Source organism: Alosa pseudoharengus, unplaced genomic scaffold, assembly GCF_046254945.1.
Source record: "Alosa pseudoharengus isolate Yale_2024_CS ecotype anadromous, Long Island Sound unplaced genomic scaffold, YU_APseudo_1.1 YU_APseudo_1.1_scf_10, whole genome shotgun sequence".
NCBI lineage: Eukaryota > Metazoa > Chordata > Actinopteri > Clupeiformes > Clupeidae > Alosa > Alosa pseudoharengus.
The window spans coordinates 10,289,020-10,300,451 of NW_027468565.1; positions in this window are offsets into that span (position 1 = coordinate 10,289,020).

Genomic DNA, 11,432 nt, shown 5'->3' on the forward strand with positions numbered 1-11,432 from the left:
GCCCTAGTCAATTTGATTCTCAAATCCACCGCATTCAACAAAAGTCTGTCGCTAAAGAACATGTCACAATGCAAGGGTCCCATCAGCTCAAACTCCCGACTGTCGCGGCTGATTTGCGCACGCGCATTGAGCCCCAAATTAGGACCGGCTGGGGAGCGAGTGGCATCCATTTCGCCGGCTGTATCTTTGTAAAACATACCGGCTGTAAACTGTCCTTGCAATGAGGACGGCGCATAATTAAGCAAGCAATCGAGAATACAGCGATAGGCGTAAGTTGCGCTTGTGTGTCTAATTAATCGATCCCCCAAAGTCACGTCGCACTGCGAAAATATGGTGTTGAGGGGGTAGTTAATTAAACCCACATTGTCCGTATTATCTATCGGCGTATCATCCTGTTCTGTAATTTTCATACGCAGGTAAATAAGTGTGTTATTAAGATCTAAGTATTTTGAACCGTCACCCGGGCAAAAAAACTCCAGGGGTCCATTATGAGTGAGGGCGGCGAGAGGGGCTATTTCTACATAACTCGTGGCTTCCACAGACAACTGTGTCAGCGGGGGAGCAAATAGGTCGAGATCAGACCTGGTGCATTCATGACCCACGCTGAAAGCCATCTTTTAGAAGATATCTCGTCTGGATTTTTTCCTCCCTCGAGTTTTACGAGCAGCGGGCTGACGTGTACCTCGGCGTCTGGTTCTGCGGCTTTTTGACGTCTGTCGTTTTTTTTTAAGGAGGGTACGGATACGTTGACCAGGGGGGCGTCTAGAGCGTGCCAGGGTCAGCAGTCCACGCCCCTCTTGAGTCTCAGGTTGCGGCCCGGCTGTCATACGCTTTATGGCCGCAGATGTCAGATCTGAGGCAATGCTTGTAGCCGCCTGTTTTAAATGAGGGCGCGCCATCGCGAACCCCTTTTTAGCCAGAGGTACAAAGAAACGAAACATTCTAGCTAAGGTGGACCCCAATCCGTAGCCATACTGTACACTAGACCCTGAGAATCCGGGCAGATCACCTCCTGCTTGTGACACGTAATAAGGAATCAGTCGTTTCGGATCATACTCCATGTTGTACGCTGTACACATACAAGTTGTACATTCCGCCTCTTATATCCGCGGGATAGGGCGCGTCGACCCCGCCTGTGCTGATAAGTCCCAAGTCTTGCAACCCGAGAATATGTCTCAAGGTGGTGGAGAGTTCCAGGAATAGGTCGTCATTGCCTCTGAAATGAATTTTATTTTTTATCGGGCAGTAGACGAGTCTAATAGTCAACGTCTGCTTCTCAAAGGTAGAGTTAATTTCACGCACTAAGCTAGGGATGTCTCTGTAATGACCGGAGGTGATGTGGATCCTCTTTGTTACATGCTCCACATTAGGTATTTTAGGATTAGGAATAAACGTGACATTTATCCATCGCGCGTCATTTTCAATTAATCTCCAAGTTCGCGGATAACTCAACTCGCACAAAGCCGCATCCCAGCGTCCAGAGGCCAGGTCAATAGGCTGAGCAAGGTGCACCACATAGTTGGAGCTCGTATTGTTTGGGTAAGTGCCCTGGCTACTGTTGGAGGGTAATGTTAAATAAAATCCGTCATATTCTTCACCCATAACTCGCCCTTCACAATGTATTTTTACCCTACGTCCTTGAGCTCTTTGGCTAGAATCCACGAATTGAATTTGTCAGGCCAGTTTTGCCATTTTACAAAGCAATAACGTTTTCCGCCCCTGGTGGTGGTCTGTAGAACTTTATCCACGTAAAACACTTTGTTGGTCCCCACCGTGACTTTCTGCAGCTCTGGCTCGTAAAAAGTACCTTTGATCTCTTCACCGTCAAAATCCTGGATTTTATACACCGGAGGCTGGCGCTCGTGTCTCTCCTTGACAGTAAATAGCTCGGAGGTGAACGTCTGTTCGTAGCGTTTATCAAACACGCCCCTTAATTTAGACAGACGCACGGTGTCACCCCGGAGGAATTTAAACTTTGTTTTTTTAACAGGCTCCCTGTCCACACCATACAGCGTTTGAAATACCTCGAGAGTGTTTTCAGGCTTCACGGCAACGGGTCTCATACCTATACTGGAGTGAAAACTGTGATTATAGCTATGGAGAAGATCAGGTAGAACGTCGATGTAGCGACGGGTGTTTTTCGCTGTGAAATATCGCCACATGCGACTTTTGAGTCAGGTTAAACCTTTCCACTACTGAAGCTTTTAGATCGCTGGCGGTGCTGAAATGTTTGATATTGTAACGGGCAGTCAGTTTTTGGAAATCCTTATTAAAAAACTCTTTACCATCATCAGTTTGTAATTTAGCAGGTATCCCAGACTGCTGTAAAACATCATCAAAGGTGGCTGTCACTTCAGCCCCTGTTTTAGTTTTTAAAGTGCGCGCGTAGGCACGTTTGGAAAACACGTCAATCACGGTCAGCATATAGCGTACGCCGTCGTTTTCAGTTTTTAAGCTTTGCATATCGCAGAGATCTGCCTGGAACTGGTAGAGCGGTCGAGGCGCAAACACTCTGTTGCGAGGGAACTTGAGGGGCGCAGGCCTGTGTAATGTATACAGGGATTAAAGTGAAAAAAAATCGTTTGACAACTTTTTTCAGGCCATAAGTCATACGTTCTTCATATATACCTATAGAGATAGCACCCCTTTTGCGGTCGCGACCTATTGGTTTTTAATGTACAAAAAGATGCAAACAGCAAAGTAAAGGGAGTATTCGCCTTATTCACACGACGGCCATTGTTTAAACCAAAACGAGGCTACAGGGTACACTTACTATATAATTAATGCCACCTACAGGCAGTGTTGGGCAAGTTACTTCAAAATCGTCAAAGTAATTTGTTACATTATAATATTACTGTCTCTGAATTGTAAGGCATTACACTACTATTGTATTACTTTTAAGTTACTTTTACCAAAATATCTAGAAATATGGATTTGGAATTCTAAATGCAGTTTATTATGCTCAATGCAGCTCATTGCACTTCTAATGGAGGGCGATGTGGTATAACATAATGACTAAGCTAGGCTTAAGGCTAACAACAGTAGAATGCAATAGGCGCAGTGATGGCTCACGATGCAATACAAGGAACAATCATAGCCAGAATTTTGTTAAAAGCAGACAAAAGGTCGAAGTCTGGTCAATTGTGATAGAAATGCTGTAACTTTAGGCTTAGGCCTACTCATTAAAATCAACAGAGAGCCCACTACCTGTATATTGTAACCCAAAACTTGTCAAGATAGGCTACACAGTGCCGCTGCTGGCCATTTTGGTGCCCTAACTGGTGAAATACAGTATTAACCTAAGTATGTCATCATATGGTCAACTATAAAGATGTAGGCTAATCTGCCTGTTCCCAGGGATGGGTAGTATTTCTGAAACATGTAATATGTAATTCAAATACAAAATAGTATTTTGTCATTTGTATTTTATTTGGTTGAAGGAAATGGCTCTGTATTTTGTATCAAAATACTTTATTGGTGTGTATTTTTGTATTTTAGAAATACTGCAAAATACTATATGTGAAACACACTAAAAAAAGTAGATACTACACACAGGTGTAATGAATAATTGGTAATTAGGCAACAATGGTTTATTTTTATCGCAATCAGCTAATGTGAGAACAGCTGTGTTCAAAGACACTAACAGCTTTTCAGTGACGGCTATTGTTGAAGCATCAGCTCTGGTCTGAAGCACTGGTGTGAAGTCGTACGCAAGTAAAGATGAGCAAGTTTACCTGTGCAAGTTCACATAAGGGCACCGACAAAGGCAACCATGTCCTATTGTCTCCATGCCAATCTTTAACAGAAAAAATGTCAGATATCTCAATGAACCACAATGACATCAATAGATGGTAAGGTGTTGAGTGTGTTTGAATTCCCTTCCTTGTAGCATCCATTTCTGCATTCTACAGTGGGGACAAGTTCACCTTGTTTAATTAAATAACAAATCTATTTCCTTATTAGCTGCATACTTGAGGTTGGAGATATTAAGGCATATCAAGTTTCTCACATACTGGAACTTCAAGATACATAGCCTTATGATTTTCTTATTCAGTTCTGCACTTTAAAGTGAAGATGAAGACAATATTATTATTATTTTATGTTAACACGCTGTCAAAACCTTCCGTTGCAAATTGTGAAAAACATTGTTGTACATGTCATAACAGACGGGATAATACATTGCATACGGTTTATATTGCGTCGCTTTACACATAATGTTAGTTGCATTGATTAAAAACTGTAACAATAATAGTAGCCTACATGGGGTGGCATAGCAGGCTATCTGTTCAAGTCATAGGTGACACCCAAAATGAATGACCTCCCCTGACAAAAGTTCGCGATAGTAAGAAATTGTCTACATTGATGCACGGAAAGAACAGCCTAGGCCTACGCTTCTTCTCCGAATTCGCACATAGAGCTCACAATATCATATCCAAAAAAGTTAAACGGATTTGCCAACCTCATCAGCTGTCTCGATTGTGTCACTATAATCCAACTTTTAGACCGTTATTAGTCCTCCATATGTGTTCTTTTTTTTAAGCAAACGCCCCAGGCCAACGAGACAAGCGTGTAGCTACAACATAAACAAAGCGGAACTCAAAGCGGAACACTGAGGTAGGCTAGGCTATCTTCTTGAGCCGTCACTGATTGAGACACAGAAAGTTCTCAAGAACACTATTAGCAGCTAGGTCTTTAAACATTTATCATCACACACATTAATTCATCGGACCTAATATTTGTAGTTGCCTTAAAAAAAGGAAAAGAAAAGGTGATAGCCCCCCCCCCTCCTATTTTTTTTTCTCATCGGATCTGCATCGATCTCAAATATGACATTTCTAAAATCAAATTGACGGAAATCCGTCCTACGACGGAGAACTTTAATCCTTGTGTATAAGCATCTTGTTCAGCTAGCCAGTGGGCCACTCGCTGCCCATCCACTTTATGCCCGAGTTTTGCTTCCAAAGCATTTTGCAGACGCTCTTTACCGCCGTAGGCCCCGCTGTCGCCCGGCGTGTAATATGTTTGACTCATTAATCTGGGGGTTAGCCGCTGGGGCTTTTTTCCCTTACCACCTCCCCCGTCCATGACCCGCTGTGTAATGATTTTATTGCAACGCTGATACACATGAATGTAAGGAGGCGTGTCATTAGTTTAACATATATTTTTTTTATTATTTTTTTTTTGGTGTTAGTGAAAAACATACAGGGTTATATACACGTTACATATATAATAAAACATTTAAGTATAGATACAAACATAGTCATTTGATATTAGTTAAAGAGTAAAAATGAAAACGTCATCATTTTAAAAAGCAGCAGCTATAACCCAAACATTACAGAACCAGCTAATTGTATAAATACACCTTGGGACCTATGGTTCTCAATCAGATAGGCATGAATATGATGAATCAGTTTATCCACATCATCAGAGGTAGCAGCCCCTGATTTTAATTGGGCCTGGGTCACATCTACAATTAAGACATATAAACACAACAGATGCCCTTGGTTGAAATTGGTTAAATGGTCCAGTAATACATCAAAGGCACTCTCCAAAACAACACCCCGCCTCTCCACCATTTTTGACACATGCCCCCTCCACTCCTCTGACTCCAAGCGATGTCTCGCGTCGGCCAGCAAAAGCCTGAGACGTTGCGCATTAGCCGAGTCTGACTCAGAACAGTCACCGACAGAGTACACGGCGCCGTCATTCGTTTCCTGGGCTAAACACATTTTCAATAGGCGAATTAAACGTCCCACCACGAACCGGCTAAAAGCCAAGTGGAAAATGGCAGACAGTAGGCAACCCATGTTTAATACTCCAGGGTACCAACAATGTCCTGACTGGAGATCTCCCCCTCCTCCGTCTCCACCTCCTCCTCATGCACAATTTTCAGAACAGGCGGTGAATTTTCTTTGTCCGAGACCTCTGCACTGTTCTTCACGATGTCTAAGGCAGCGGGCACTGTGGAGTTTGCAATACTGAGCGGTGTTTTCCTCATGCTTCAGAACCCTCTCTCTGGCCACAGTCCACATACGCACGGCGGTGCTACCTAGCTCTTCGATGTCAGGAACGGTTTTACCCAGAGTCTCCAGATCCTCAAAGATCCTTTCGGCAATAAGCGGGGCCTCCTTTAGATCATTGAGAATACATTCGGCCATACCCCGTACTCTGGACTCGTGAGGTTTCATGCCCCGCTTCCCTAGTTGACGCATCAGATTAGACAGGAAGGAGGGGGTCCACAGCTTCATGACCAGGTCTTCGAAATTGTTGTAAAAGTAATAAAGAGGGGGGTCCTGCAGACATTTATGACGCCTCTGACTAGGATGTTGTATGGCACATCCCTGACAGTGATCTTTCAGACGGCGCCGCGTCACCACATCCGCAATTGGCAGGACGTAAGCTTTGACGGTATCGATCATCCGCTGGTTCACCGGCCACACCATATGCAGATAGTCAGGCCTGTTCTTATACACTTCAGGGTCGGCCATGGCGGGAGTTCTCTGTAGAGGTTGGCGTTGATGGATAATGAGTTGGTTTTTCTTAAGGCCCTGAGTTCTTATATACGGTAGCTGGCGTGTAGTGGGAGGGGTTAAGGAGGGGGGCTCATAGTATCACAAGTCTTCTTCACCATCCTGCAGAATACACCGACTGATTTTCACCACACTGCGTAGAATGCGACTTTTCGCAAATAATTCTTGAATATGGTCACTATGTTGATCCACCATTTCTTGCCAAACATTCAGAGGTACCCGGATGCTGTCGGAGAACGGGGCCCTATCCAGCTCGTCGCCCGCCTGCCTGGATACCACCACATAAGAACCCTCTCCGTCTCTCACGGTACAGAAACAGCGCACATATACTTTCACACGGTCCTGGGGGCTAGTTTGCCACACAGATCCCACCGCCTCAGAGCGGCCTACTCGACCCGCCAATGCACACCGTACAATCTCTTGACACGTTTTCCAATCCGATGATTTCAGCAGCAGCTTGCTCTCCAAAGGCTCAGTACCCAGTTCCATGTCCTCCGTGTAGAGACACAGCTGGCCCAGCTGAAACAGAAATTTGTAACACAAAGCTTTACCCTCCCAACTCACACGGCCGCATAACCGCGCCGGGGGTGGCTCCTCCGTGCGAGAAAGAATATTTTCAGAGCTTTTTCTCTTAGGGGCACCACTTAGCCGCTCGCTACTAGGACCCGCATTTTCAGGAGTTGATAAACTAGCCATTTTTACTTTGCTATCTTTACCCATACTTTTACACCGCTTTTATTCTCCCTAACAGCGCCGCTCATAATTGCTCGCGCATGACACTCCCATGACATCCCCCTACAGGACACACCACAGTCATGACCAACACAACCGTGTACCGCCCCCCCACCCCTGGACACACACACACACACGCACACACACACACACACACACACACACACACACACAGACACACACACACACCCCCACCCTGGACACACGCTCGCCCATTACCAACACATCCGTGTACCGCCCCCCACCCCTGGACACACACACACACACACACACACACAGACACACACACACACACACCCCTGTACACCCCCCACCCTGGACACACGCTCGCCCATTACCAACACATCCGTGTACCGTCCCCACCCCTGGACACACACACACACACACACACACACACACAGACACACACACACACACACCCCTGTACACCCCCCACCCTGGACACACGCTCGCCCATTACCAACACATCCGTGTACCGCCCCCACCCCTGGACACACACACACACACACACACACACACACACACACACACAGACACACACCCCTGTACACCCCCACCCTGGACACACGCTCACCCATTACCAACACATCCGTGTACCGTCCCCACCCCTGGACACATACACACCCATGCACACACACACACACACACACACACACACACACACACACACACACACACACACACACACACACGCACAACCCCCTCCCCCAGACACATGACTCCTACCAAAAGCAACCCGCCACATTCAAACAACCTGTCAGACTCAATTGATGACTAGTTCAAAGACCGGATGTCCCGCCCTCACCGGAAATCAAAGACCTTTGACCTTCATTAACCGGAAGTCCCGCCCACCTGTCACTTTTTAATTAGTGATAATTGAATATAAGTACTTCTTACACTCTCTGACACATACTGTACAAACGGAAAAAAATAAAATGAAACAACGCAATAGAGAGCTAGCTGGGATTCAAACCTTGGATGTCATGGACAAAAAAGTTGATGGATTAGCTTCTACGTCGTCTATACCACTATGATCTGCTTAAATTGTTATTGTGATTTCTATCTATATATTGGACTTTTAATGTTAATCTAAGTTAACAAAGGTTAACATATGTGAGAAATATACGCATATGCAAGCCTCGAAACAACCTAACTAATGTACAACAAACTGGCATGACACCACTTAACACTTTATGCCATTTTGGGGGTAAAAATGAAAGTCATGCACAAACGTGATAATTACAGTGCATGAAAATGCACTGTACTGTTCTTCCTAGGCAACAACAACAACTTTTTCTTCTTATTATTATTCCGCTTACCACTTTTTCCGTACGCTATTTCTCTTGAACAGTTTAACTTAGAAACTTCATTCAAACTTTGTAACGTAGGTATTCAAACGGACCAAGCTGCTATGTCTTTTCAACTTTGAAACTTTTATACTTTTTAAACTATTAAAGAAAAACTTTTTAAAAATCCCCATAGACTTAACATTGCCGATTGTGACATCATAATACGGCCGTTAAGCAATTAGAATCCTATGGCAGGTGTTCAGGCCACCTGGATCAACTGCCAGTCTCGGGCTTTAAGCATACAAACTGGCCCTATTAAGACTACACATCCTGTTCAACTGCTTCCTCTGCCAAAAAACTGTTTCAAAATAAAAGTCCTCACTACAACATTTCACTGTTAAACAATTTAACCCTTTAAACCTTTTTTAACTGTTCAGCCATTGTAACTGTTACTTGTCATCAGTGTTGGGCAAGTTACTGAAAATTAGTAATTAGTTACAGTTACTAGTTACTTCTTTCAAAAGTAATTCAATTACGTTACCAATTACTGTATATCAAAAGTAATTAGTCACTAGAGAAAGTAACTTTTGAGTTACTTTTAAAGTCTGCTTTTAAAAGGTCAATATGAACAGTACTGAACAGTCACACACACAATAAACCTAATTTTTGGACCTATTTATTGTAGTTTCAACGGGCCTTCAAATCAATAGCCTTGTGCATGAGTTCTCAAAATTTTTCCGACCACAAAACATTCTACAATGCATGAAGGCCTCCCTGACCTTGTTTTGCGCCACCCTCACCATCTAGGTGGTTTGATATATATGTACAGTACACTGCCTACTCCTTGCCTTCTACTAGTATGCATGGTGGTGCACCGACACTGAATTCTGCAATATAGTAATAAGTTATTATCATTATTATTGCAATCCTTCTGTAGGCTACATGGAATTCGTTCAATGGGATGTAATGTGAAACAATGTTAAATGGCCTATTTTCAAAGCAGTTATTGTCTGCTCACACACACATAACCTTAGGTTATCCTCATCCTGCTTTGAACACAGTTGTATTATATAGCATTTTAAGCACCACCAGTTTGGGAAAAGCCTGCGCTGCACAAGTGCTGACCTACCGAAATAAGTTCTAATGCATCCGAGAGTTTGGGATTGTCGTGCACTATGCAGAAGGTTACTCTTCAGCTGATAAGGTGTTCCAGAGAGAAGTTGCATGTTCCGTCGCAGACAAATGAATCCATAACACCATGGACGTCAATTCCGATGTAAACATAGCCTACTGTGCAAATAACTCAAGTCGCTAGGGGTGTAAAGATTAACCGATACGTATCGGTATCCGTTTTTAACGTGTAAGATACGGCTACATCGATACGTGAAGCCCCGTATCGGAAAAAAACTGAAATGAACCGGTCGTTATATCGATTTACTTGTTATGAATCGGTTAACAACCTTTTCTGCTCTCTCATTCACGTTCCAAGCAGCGCGTTCATCCCACTTCCGGTTTTGAAACTATACGTGGTACGGAATTGTGGGTAATGCAGTTCGTTTTTGGTTACATTCATTGCCTTAACTTGTCAAATGACCTCATTACCCATACATCTACTGCAAATTAAGCATGTGACAACTTGCACTCGGTCGGCTTTTGTTTTTCGAAATCCAGCGCGAAATTAAACACTTATAGCATTCCTAAACAGCAACGATAGTCTGTAGAGTAGCCTTACTTTGATGAAGGGATTTCCTTAATGTTAAATAATAATTTGGCTCTTGCTGCTAAAACGATGCACAAATTATTAGCCAATGATTTTGTTCATATTCACTCAGACTTGTGGCATTATAGGTTTCTGCATTAGGTCTACTGTTGGAACAAAATAAGCCCAGAGAGTTCATTGATTTGTAGGCCTATTTTATGCTTGTAGGGTAGGCTAGGCTATATGAGAAAAGGCCAAGAGTTTCTTAAGCACTTTTATTTCGGTATTGTCTTACCTCAACAAGGCTACAGCTCCATGAAAACAATCAGATATAACTCTATAAAATCTGTGAAAGATCTATAAAGTCTATAAAAATTAATTTTTATGTTGTATTTGGCTGCTGTGTTTGACTGAAATGTAGACTAATCTTTTTTCATTTCAATACAGTATATGAAACAAACCTCAGTTTAGATAATCATATTCACACATTTTTTTGCCTAATTGACAACCATGACCATGATAATTGATAATATAAAATTAATGTGCGCCATGAGCAAATGATAAAAAATCTTTCAGAATGCTTTCCATTCTTGAACTGCATCGAATTGCATCGAATCGCATCGCATCGAATCGTACTGAATCGTTTTTTATAAACATGTTTCTTGTATCGAATCGTGCCCATGTATCTAGATGCGAATTGTATCGTCTTTTACATGAGAGATTCACACCCCTACAAGTCGCTGTTACGTATGGTAGGCTATTTGAGGTTTCTTTATCTGGTAAGTGAAATCTGCATTTTCCTCTCGAGTTAAACGTGTGCTTGCTTGGGCCAAGGCTATATATAGGCTACCGTAGCCTATTGGTGTTGTGGCGTGGCTATGTTGTAAGAATGAGAAATTGATATAACGAGGCTTTTGCACAATAGGCGAAAATGAGCGGAGATAAACAATAATGCGCTTTTACTGTAGTGGAGCTTACGAGATGGAAACGAAAGAGAAAAGGCTTTTAAGATGCCCATTTAAATTGTAGCGTAATGCACTCTTGTGTGTTTTAGCATAAATCCGAAATAAGGAGGAATGTGAGGAGGCTCCTACTATTAACTGTAAAGAATGCATCTGCAATCTAAACATGAAACACAATCGCTGGAAACACAGCTAAGTTCGGGAGACAAAGCAGCAAATG